This window comes from Brassica napus, chromosome A3 (assembly GCF_020379485.1).
Source record: "Brassica napus cultivar Da-Ae chromosome A3, Da-Ae, whole genome shotgun sequence".
NCBI classification, from domain to species: Eukaryota; Viridiplantae; Streptophyta; class Magnoliopsida; order Brassicales; family Brassicaceae; genus Brassica; species Brassica napus.
Window position 1 is genome coordinate 21,203,824 of NC_063436.1, and position 11,608 is coordinate 21,215,431.

At 32.0% G+C, this 11,608-nt stretch overlaps 1 long non-coding RNA gene across 2 annotated transcripts; it reads left to right on the plus strand.

The window, feature by feature from the left end:
- The first annotated feature begins 2,949 nt into the window (after positions 1–2,949).
- LOC125607069 lies at positions 2,950–4,746 on the plus strand. Of its 2 annotated transcripts, XR_007338351.1 has the most exons (3): positions 2,955–3,187; positions 3,287–3,424; positions 3,729–4,746. It is a non-coding gene; the product is annotated as an uncharacterized LOC125607069 (long non-coding RNA). The 2 variants fall into 2 exon arrangements; XR_007338350.1 differs by having other exon boundaries at positions 2,950–3,424.
- The last annotated feature ends 6,862 nt before the right edge of the window (positions 4,747–11,608 follow it).

Genomic DNA, 11,608 nt, shown 5'->3' on the forward strand with positions numbered 1-11,608 from the left:
ACTGTAGCTTCTTTGAGTTCCTTTTGCAGTGGAAATGGTATCCTCCAGAACAGACTTGTCAAGCTTGCAGTGGCTGGTTTCTAAGGTTGTGGACATGGCAGAAAAGAGTAAGGTTCTTTTCATCAAGATGGCTGATTTTTGGTGAAAGGGTTACCTCGCCAAGTTGTATTCAAGGCCAGCGATGCACTAAGTTGACACAGCCACACGTGGATATTGTCATTTGTATATCAAAGGAGATGACGCCAGTTACGAACACATGGAGCTTTGATGATTCCTTCCTAGTTACTGAGAAACATAAGTACAATGGAAATGGAGCCACACTCAAGCTTTCTTATCTGATCAGAGGTTACGGAGACAGAGATATCATGAAGCTACAAATTATATGTATCTACATAATGTCACTTCTGTTGTTCTATGGATCATTGCCACGGCCTCCAGAGTTCAGGAAAATAAAGAAGAAACTCAAAGGGTTAAAACTAGAGCTAAGGGATGAGATCTTAACATCATTATTTGCTGGTACTAGAAATGAGGATGTATCAAGTTGTGGCACCACTGGCCAAGCAAGAGAAGAGGTTGTATCATCTCACGTTGAAGTCCGAAGAACTATTGCGATGTTTCAGTCAAAAGCTTGGATATTCAAGTACAACGATAAGAGACAAGAGAGAGACAGGAATGAGACACAACAACAGGCTCTCAAGATTAAGTTGGAACAAAGCAGATACTGCAGGGAGGTACAAAAGCTGGAGCTTACTTCAATGGCTGGTAATATTGGCTATTTTAATCATTGGTTTGCTGAAGTTTGTGTCGGTGAAGTATTTCATCCACAAAGACCACCAGAGATGTTAGCAGAGCAAGATCAACAGAGATATTATGATGGTTTCGGCACCAAGTTCTTATCATCCTTGAGGACAAGGATGTTCTGAAGGAGGAAGTATTGTGACAGGAATTATGGTTAATTCCGGTTTAGATATTTCATTTATGCATTTTGGTTTAGCTTTCTGGTTTAGCTTTGGTTTAGTAAACACTATATGTAAACGTTTACCCATTTGGGAATAATCAATCAAACATTAAAACAATCTTCTTAAACCCTAACTCTCTCTATCATCATGTTCATCATCATTCACCATTGAATCTCTGTTCTTCGGGATGATCCTTCTTCTTTCGTGGTCGTCCTCTAGGCTTTGATTCTCCGATCTCCGGGTTCTCGGTGAACCTCTGGATTGGGTTTATCTATCATTACTTGTTTTCCTGTCTCATATTCTGGTAGGTAAAGCCTCCTTGTTCCTCACCACCTAACTGTTGTTTTGTTTGATTGTGAAACTCTCTTTCTGGCGCTTGAAAAGGCCAGCGAGAGGTGTGATAAGCGAGAGAGTAAATAAATAAGCGGAAACCCACCAGAGTTATCTCATAAACAAAAATATTAATAATGTTATTATTTCATTATTAATTAAATTTTAAAATCATAAAAACAATATTATACCAATCATAAATTGACACATTTGCAAAAGTATCTTAATTAGGTTCTCAAAAAAAAAATATTTTTTTCTCTGTATTTTTTTTTTTTGTTCACAAATACTTCATTACTTAAAATTTAAAGTGGGTTTTTTACAGGGCCTCTGAGGGCCTACTTAGCCAAGTTATCCTCAAAACAGAGAGAGGGACGATTAACATATCTAAAAGAGACTGAATCAAATTGCAAAGAGAAAAGATAGATGTCAGCCAGGATTCCATGGAGATCGGAGATACCAGATTGTTCGACAATTGCTGCCACCAATTGTGCTGAATCCGATTCAAAGATCACAAATTACCAAAACTCTGTATTTTCTTTATTCTCTTTCTTTTTATCTTTTTTAAAAAAAATTTATTGATTATAATCCTTCGTAATACTAGTGATGAGATTGTTCTTAGGTCTTCATTGTTCGAGTAGTTTTGGTATTTTGATTTCAAGTTTTTAGTTTTTTGAAATTTTCTGTAAATTTTGGTTTACAAAAAAAATAATTAGTGATTTAGTTTAGTTTTTGAATTTATATTAAATATATTTTACACTGACTTATATTAGTTACACGTATCATTATTTTGTCACAATAACCAAATCATAAAATTAAACTGACTTCGTCCAGTTAAAAGTCAAATTCACACAATTGATTTATTTATGGATTAGTTCGATTTGAATAAAAAACTCAATTTGATTGATTTGTGTTTTTTTTGTTTGCATTCTTACTCCTTATACAAGGTCAAATAATCATTCTTTCATTTGTTTTTTCTAATAAATAGATAAAATTTGATTTCAATCCAACATTTTTATCGACCAAACCATTAAATATCTATATTTTACTAAATTGCAGTTGTAAAAATTACTAATAGATTATTTGCTCTTTTCCGTTTTGGAATATGACAATTTTTATTAACTTTATATAATATTTTATAATATATATGATAATTCCATTTATGTAGAAAATAGCAATTTTAAATCTAACACTTGATCATGTGTAATATTTCATTTTTTACTTAATTCATCATAAATTCATAATTATGCAGATACCATATCAATATTGGACGTTAATTCTAGCTATAATTTAAGTTATTGAAAATCAAATAATTAATAGATATATTACTTACATTTATTATTGTTACTACTACTTAATTTACAAGCCATAATCCATTAAAATAATATTTGAACCGAAAATGCCCTTCAGCAAATGATAGCATGATAAGTGTCAGTTTTTGGCTCAAGGAAAGAAAAAAAATTCAATTTTATAGTATTAAGTTTTTAACGAGTAAAAATTATCAAAAAAATTACCTTAAATTTTACTACCTTGTGTGTCAACAAGATAAATGAAAAGATGTATCTAACCTATACTAAAAGCCAAATATAAACCCCATTTAGCCTGTCCACATAGGACTATAAATTCTAGCCAATCATATAGCTTCATCTCTCCACATCACCACCGAATATTGGATCATCGAATTGGACATTGTTTGTGGGCCAATCATATATTGTTTTCGGCCTATCTGTAAGAAGCTTCGGTTGCGTCTTTACACGTTCCTTTCTAATTCTTCGAAACGTTAGAGGTTATTAATTCATCGCTTTAACAAACCTCTTAATACCATCAATCCGCGTCTGAGCATGATCTGAGATTGATGCATCTTATCCCTCTGCAAGTTGGTCTCTATGCACCTATAAAAGGTAAGCCCTCTTTCCTTGAACATCATCCTCTCAATCCGTGATAACACCAAAGTTAATTTTATTGTGTGAATGGCTAACTAATCAATCTTTCTTCTTTAGTGGCTTCTCGCTGCAACACAAGAAACTGCGATGAACGGAGAGTCCTCATCGGTTCGAATCAGCCCTAAGCACGAAGGAGTCGTGGAGATCTCTGATTCTGTACCTCTCATTCCTCCTCTCGGGATCTCGGTCATCATGGTCACTCTCTTCTTCTTCTTATGATTTGAATCTGAAATTGAAATTTGATATTGGATTATGGATTATGGAGTTTTAGTTCGTCTACGAAATGAAAGTGTATCCTTGATGTCCTGAATATTGCTTGATTGTCTGTAAGGCTTATTGTTTTGTCTATTTAACATAGAAAGTTTAGGTCTTGGATTGTTTGTGTTTAACCACAAGCGCAACATTGTTTTGTAGCTCTGTTTGAGAGAAATTTAGTGTTTGAATCCATATGTGTTTTTGATGCCAAAAATATAATTTTCTGCTGTTTATCTGTGTTTAGATACGTGGCTATGTGAGGAGATGGAGTTGAGATGAGGATGATAGCTCTCACTTCACCTTGAAATAATTGATCGACCCGTTCAAGATGACTGACTACTCGGTTACTCTCGGTTGACAAGGAGGCGTTTACTCACTGAAAAATCTCTTCCGAAGTGTTTTCCTTTCCAAGAGTCTGCTCAATTGATTGATTTTTCTTTTTTCACCTTCTCTGCAAAACTTTTTTGGTAGCCAAGAGTCACTTTTTATAAACTTCAGGCTTCTGAACTCTCATTCTAAAAATGGATTTTTGTGTGGTTCTCTCATTCTATGATCTTTTGTTCGTCTGATATGTTCGATTTCAAAAGCAAGTTGTTATCTAATTAAAGCATTGTCTTTATAGGAACAGAAGCGATGATGACAAGAGAAGAAAGCTGAGTCCTCTGGAAAGAAACAACACAATAAGTAATTTAGAAGAACAAAGGGAGCTGAAGTTGCAAGACATGTGGACTGTCCGTTGCATTAGCTTTTTTATTTTATTTCCAAGTTCAACGAAGTCAGAGCACTTCAAGTCTTTTATAGATTATGTTTTGTTGCTCTATATTTTCTAAATTTGCACCGCTCAGACATTTGCAAGTTAATAAATTTGCACTTCCACCCAGACTGGCCTTATCCAGTTTACCTTACCGGCTTACACTCACAACGCCTTATAGTTTTTAATTTAATTTCAAATCACTACAAAGTCATATGACTTCAAATCGTCAGCACATCTATTTCTTTAGCTCTATTTGTTAAGAAATAAGCACCACACTTCACTTCAAATCGTCTGCACATGGAAAGCATTATTATCTAAATGAATAATTTATTCCTGCGACACCACACTTCCTGATACCATCATTAACATCTCAAACAAGTTACATATGGTTCATTAAATCTACATAATAACAACATTCCACGAGATATATTGAAAACAAAACATTAGGAGTGCAAGAATGACACATAACATTAAGCCAAAAAAAAAGAATGACACATAACATCATGCGTGAACGACAACAAATCACTTTAAAGCTGTGGAGGGATAGTTTATATGTTGCTTCGGTGAAAATGTTAAACTCATCCTCTCTAATGTTATTTTATTCACTCTCATATATGGTTACAAAATTAAAACACATATTCTTCCTTACTTCTCATGCAAGTAAATCAAAACTAAAACTCATCCGGAATAGCAGCCGACGTCTTAATAAGCATTATCACAACCACTAATAATAACAAAATATGTTACTATTCACAAAGGTGAGTAAGAAATTTCTGAATGTAAAATATATACCATCCATTTAATTAGAGTGATCACAATGGCACTACTTAATAATTAATATCCATAAATATATTTTCCTTTTATAATTTAATAATTAATAATTAGAGTGAGCACAATGGCATTAGACTTTAGAGTGATCACAAGTTTAACTTCAATCGATTACTTAATAATTCGATTACTTCATAATTAATATCCATAAATATGTTTTACTTTTCTTTTATAATTTATGTTTTTATTGCATGTATAAAAACGTAACCATCGGTTTGGCTTACTCTTCTTTACTAATAAAGATTTACTAGGTATTTTGCCCGCACATACGGGCATAAACTTCTTATGGATACTTATTAGCTTATGTTTTATTAATCTAAAACCAACATAATAAGTTATTATTTATTGTTTTAAATAGTTAAATCAAACATCAAAGTATTTATATATGTCAAATATTTTTTATCAAAATATATACTTACTATTGTGTTATTTTTTTTTAAAACACTCATATCTTAGAAATAGTTTAGAAAATTTTTTTATATGATTTTTTTGCTTGAGTAATATTATTATTAATTGTTTTTATCTTAAATTTTTAAAGTTTATAATAAAATATTGTTTTCAGATAGCAACACAATATAGATAAGAATAATCTTATTTTTTATAATTCTATTATATTATTTTATAATCAATTATTTAATGTAACATATAACATATAAAATTTATACTATTAAAATAAAATTCATTTTTAATAATATATAAAATTCAGTGAAGATATTGTTTATTTTTTTTTTAAAATATAACACAGAAATTTAATATTATTAACATTCGTTTTAATTATATACAAGATTCATTAAGGATATTTTTAAATTAATATATTAATGACTCATCTAATAACAGATAATAAATCAATAATTTAGTTAAAACCTAATAAAACATGACAAATAAGCAAAATTAGGGTTCCTGGAAAAATGAAGAACCTTATTCAGGTCAAGGATGGTATAGCATACTCGAGGGCTTTCAGGGATTGATGGGTGCAAGAAATTCTAGGGCATGTATTTCACCTCTTCATGCAGAGATGGAAGCATTGATATGGGCAATGGAATGTATGAAGAATTTACATCAGTTTCAAGTTACTTTTGCTACGAATTGTTCTCAATTGGTGAAGATGGTTTCGGAACCAGAGGAATGGCCGGCGTTTGAGAGTTATCTGCACGACATAAAGCTACTGAAGACATGTTTTACTAGCTCAGAGATCATTCATGTACCCCGGACAAGAAAAACAAAAGGCGGATAGTCTAGCACGATGTGCCAGAAAACAATCGTCTTTCGTCGTTCACATGGATGCGGAGTTACCGTATTGGTTCGCAGAATCTATATGAGTCTGTTTGTTGATGACAAAAAAAAAAAAAATAAGCAAAATTATCTAAAATCATAGAGAACATGACAAATAAGCAAAATCACTTCATAAATAATAGTGTAGATTTTATCAGTTGATTTTCATCATTCAGATATTAACATCATAATTCTTATTTACACATTTTTTAGGATAAGAATTTAATTTAGAAAACATTGTATTATTGTAAAACGTTATCGTCACATTTACTATCAAATTATATATAAAGTTATACAAATTTTAATATATAATATCTATAGGTATATACGGATAACGGTTAGCATGATCAACTTATTGCACAAGTAAATGACAAACTATTGTTCATATTTTTTTCTTCGATTTTAAGGCATCCATGTTGTCTAATTTTCTCCAAGCTACACTCATCAAGGAGAGTTAATGGCATTCTCTTTGATATTGACCATTTCAGCAGCTTCTTTAAAGCTTGCTCTTTCCATCGCATCCCTATATTATGTAATAAAGAGGTTGATGCAGTGGCAAAATCAACTCTCTTATCTCTAAACTTGACAATTTTTTGTGGTGGGTAAACTTGCTTTTATTTTAATGAATCGTAGCTCGGTCAAAAAATGTGATTAATTTTAATAATATTCGTTTGGTCTTTATCACATTATTGTTTCATTGTAACAAAAGCAGTCTAGGATCATCGAAAATTAAATGAGATGTGCTAATTTAGAAAACAAGGTAAACATTATTGTTTCTTATTTTGTATATACGAATAAGTAAATATAAATATACAATACATAATAACTAAACATCTTCATATATATTAAAATAAAAAAAACATTATTGTTTGTCGGAAAATTTTAAGAGGCAAACACATAAGAAACGGTTCTTTTAAGTCGACAGATGATGATTTTCCACAATAAAGGTAGATGATGACAAACTTAGTTTACGATAATACTTTTTGTGTGTGACTGTATATAAAAATGAGAGCAACTTAGAAAATTTAACATTCGATTTAGATTAAGTCTACAACTATTTGTTAGATGTTTTTTTGTTGTTGTTCAGAAAAAAAAAGATGTTGTTTTGTTAAAAATAATTGAGGTGACATGTCGTTATAAGCTAAATTATAACAAACAAAAAATCTATTTTATGATTTTAAGTAGGGGTGTTCAATCCGGATATCGGTTCGGTTTCGGTTCGGTTATTTTCGGTTTTCGGTATTTTGGTTAGTAAAATATAACTACCATTCTAAATCCATATTTACTTCGATTCGGTTCGGTTTATATACCGTCGGTTTTCGGTGTATTCGGTTTTATACCAAAAAACATAATTATTTTGTTTGAGATCATATTATATGAATTTTAGTCATATTGTCAACACAGTCATTTATTAAAAATATATTACATGTTTAAATAAATGAACAAAAAAGTAAAAATGCTTCTACCATCAAATAAAATAATCAAATCTATAACTAAAATCAAAGCTTGAAATTTTGAAAATAAAAATATGAAACAAAACAGAAACATGAAAGAAAAGTTTTTCCACTCTTCCATATTTAGTGTTCATTAAAGTCATGCTTTTTCAATTGAAAATTTTCCATCAAACTTATAATCTTCATATTAATTTAGTGAAGACTAAAATAAATCAAAAAGATCAAAAAAAGACTTAGAAAATAAGATGTCTGAATTGCGATGTATTGTTATTTAGTTATAGTTCAAGTGTTTTACAAATTAAAGTTTTTTATTACTATAAAATTATGGTAATAGTTATTAACACAAATTTAACTTATATAACAAATAGATTTTCATGTATTGTTATAAATAGATACATATTTACATGTTTCTACTTTTAATCGGTTTTTGTTCGGTTTATTCGGTTTAATCGGTTATATACCAAAGCATATCCAAATCCTACGGTTTTTATAAAATTATATCCATTCGGTTTATATGGTATATATCAAAACCAAACCATATTGTCTATTTCGGTTCGGTTCGGTACGGTTCGGTACGGTTCGGTTTTACCATATTGAACAGCCCTAATTTTAAGAGTTAATTAAATTTATGATTTGTAAAATAGATAGACAAGTTTAACATGATAAATATATAAAAAGTAAATTAATGTTTAGCTAAAAATGAATTGAACATTTTAAATATATTTAAATTATTTGTATATTTGTTTACCCGCCCGTAGGACGGGTTTAACCCTAGTAATTTACAAAAACAAAATATACGATGATTGTACATGAGCAATCCGTGTAATAAGCATATTCCCTTCTTTATTACATGTGCATGGTACCTGAGTGATTTATAAGGCGTTGGAATACTCCTTACATTTTCAGTGCGGACTGAAAAAACCTTCTACTATAATCTTCATTTCTGAGTAATATATTAAAACTGCTTCTTCTTTTTAATACTGATTCATTCAAACGATGCAAATTGATTGGTGCTTACGGAAACTTAAACAGAACCAATAAATTAAAAATAAGATATGTCAAAGTGGCTACTGAGCACCATAAGGCATCAGCCAAAACAAAGGACGAATAAGACATCTAACCATAATAAGGCAAAGGTCAGAGAAAGGATTTCTGATCCATAAGTTAAAACCGGCGCTTAATCTGTTGTGTTCTTCTTTATTATAGAGGAGAGCATATCAGGTGGGACCAGACCTTTACATATAATTGGTATATGATGTCCTTAGTGACACTATTTGTTATTTAAGAAGCTACAAAGTTCTCTGTCGGCTCCACGAAAACGCAAACACCAAGAATCTATGAGTTGCAGTAGGCTGTAGATGTCACTGAAGAGAACATGATACATCGGCTAGTTATCTAGGAAGAGCGTTTCGGATCTCTAGAGAGGAGAATTATATGATCACCCTTTTCAGGTGTAGATTTTTCATAATTTTGATGCCCAATGTAACAATCTGTGTGTCATATGGTTACAATCTGTATCTCATGGTGGATTCACGAAATAACCGATGTTAATTCAAAACAATTTTCTTGGTTTTTATTATTTGTCTATTTAAACTATTTCTAATGGTTTACCATATTTTTCACCTAAAATATAGCAATTCTATAACAAAATTGTGATATACTTCAATTTAATGGTACTCTACTTTTTTTTTTTTTTGTCAAAGGTTTCATTTCATATCCAACTCAAACTAGAGTATTTAAACAACAAAGTTTGGGTACTAAACCCTTTGCAAAGGCAACAGCTAAACAAATTGCTGTGCATAAATTAGAACAACATGATAGAGGAGTGAAGAGAGTGACAAGATTTTCAAAGATGAAGAAACCTGTGATCTCATTCAAATCCATCCCTAAGCGTAGGGCAAAACGGGAGACAATTGAGTCTGAAAGACACTGGAGACTTGAGAGTCCAAATGATGTTGCAGATGGAGAAGCTTTATGCAGCAAAATAGCCTTAACTACTAGGACAGAGTACTCACTTACTCTACTAGATGAGTGATGGGGGTCACAGGCTTCAATCCATGATCCAATCACTGAACAATCATAACCAATTGAAGAAAACCCAGCTACAAATTCATAGGTGACAAAACACCTTTTTGAAGAGCCTAATAGCTGTGAGCAGGACCACCATAGCCAAGTAGACCAGTCTGAGACAATAGAATCCGTAGCCACAAAGACACAATTCCATGTAACAGCCTCGCAATGAGGTAATAAAGTGGTACTACAAAGAGTAACTTCCTCATACAGAGGTAAAGAGAACTTCACCCTGAAACTCCAAGGGTGTGTAACATCCTCAAAACGAGGGAAAGAGTCATTCCAGAACATCATAACATCTTGCGACAGCTTGAAGGAAAGAAAACTGGGTCCATCAACATGTGACCAAGGTTTCCCTGTGAGAAAAGGCTTTGGCTGAGACCTGCACATAACAGTAAAGAGATACCCTCCAAAAGCTTGCGCTAAGGTAATAAAAGCTGCCTTTAGAAAGCAATTCACCGCCAATATTTCATCCTTCAAAACCCAGTCCTCAAGACTTTGAAAAGATGAGCAATGTAAGGAGATACGCTTGCAATCAGCTATCACTTCCAAAACACTTGCAACAAATAACACAACCACACAATTCTCTTGATGCTATATAGTCAATGCCCTTAAAGCTGACTTTAACAAATCATGTTCCTCACCAGAGACAAAATTTATCAGCTTGGACACCAGAGAATAACGGAGGACGGAGTACCTTCCCATAGTGGTGAGAGTGCGGATAAGAGAAACTTCAGCCAGTGGAAGAAGCAGTAGAAGAGGCTGAGTGGACATCACATCAACATCAGAGCAGAGATCCCATGGCATAAAAGCTTCAGATTCCTTTTGTTGGACAGGAGAGGAGCAAGACGGTGAGATCTGACAGAGAAAAGCACTACCCAAGAGAACATGTGGAGGGTCGGGTGGTACTGGAGGGACCGGAGGATAATGGTACTCTACTTTAGAGTGGAAAATAATGAACACATTTTTTTTACTCTATTGTATAATGAAAAATAAAAATATCATTAAAGTATTTTTTACTGTAAATTCTATTTTAAAGCAGAGATGTCCTAAACAATCCGTGTGTCATATGGTTACGTGAGTTGATTAGAGTGATTTTCTTTTGTTCATTTTGATTACGTTGGATAAATTTAAAAACGTCTCCGGATATCTTTTTAGAAATTGAGAATGAAGTCATCAATCTCTATTAAATTTTGCGAGGAAGCGGCTAAAGAGGCATGCATGCATATGTTCTTTTTTTTTTTGACTAATTCTTTCTTTTTTTTTGGTAACATGTTCTATCTTTTTTTTCCACTAAAATGTTATATTCTATGAAAGCCGGTTAATCTTACGAAATATATAAAACCTCAAAGCAATGATATAATTCTGTAAATGCATATGTAATATGTTCTATCTTACGGGCAAGCCGGCCCAACATGTTCCACAAATTCATTAAGTATTGATTAAAACTATGACTTCCATGAAAATAATATAACCGTATATAGATGGTCTGTATATAGATAGTCTAGTGATAGTGATAGACGAATTTTGGGAGGCTAAACAACTTGAATTTGAAGCAACTTTCGTAACAATAAACTTGTATGGCCATAAGGATATAAAAATTGTGTTGTGGACTTTATGTAAATATCTGGAAAGACGATTCATTCATAGACTGCGATTTCACTTAGAAATTAGTCTAAATTTTTTCATAGATTTGGAACATATCCTAAATTAATAAAAACAATTAAATAACATAAACCGTCGTGG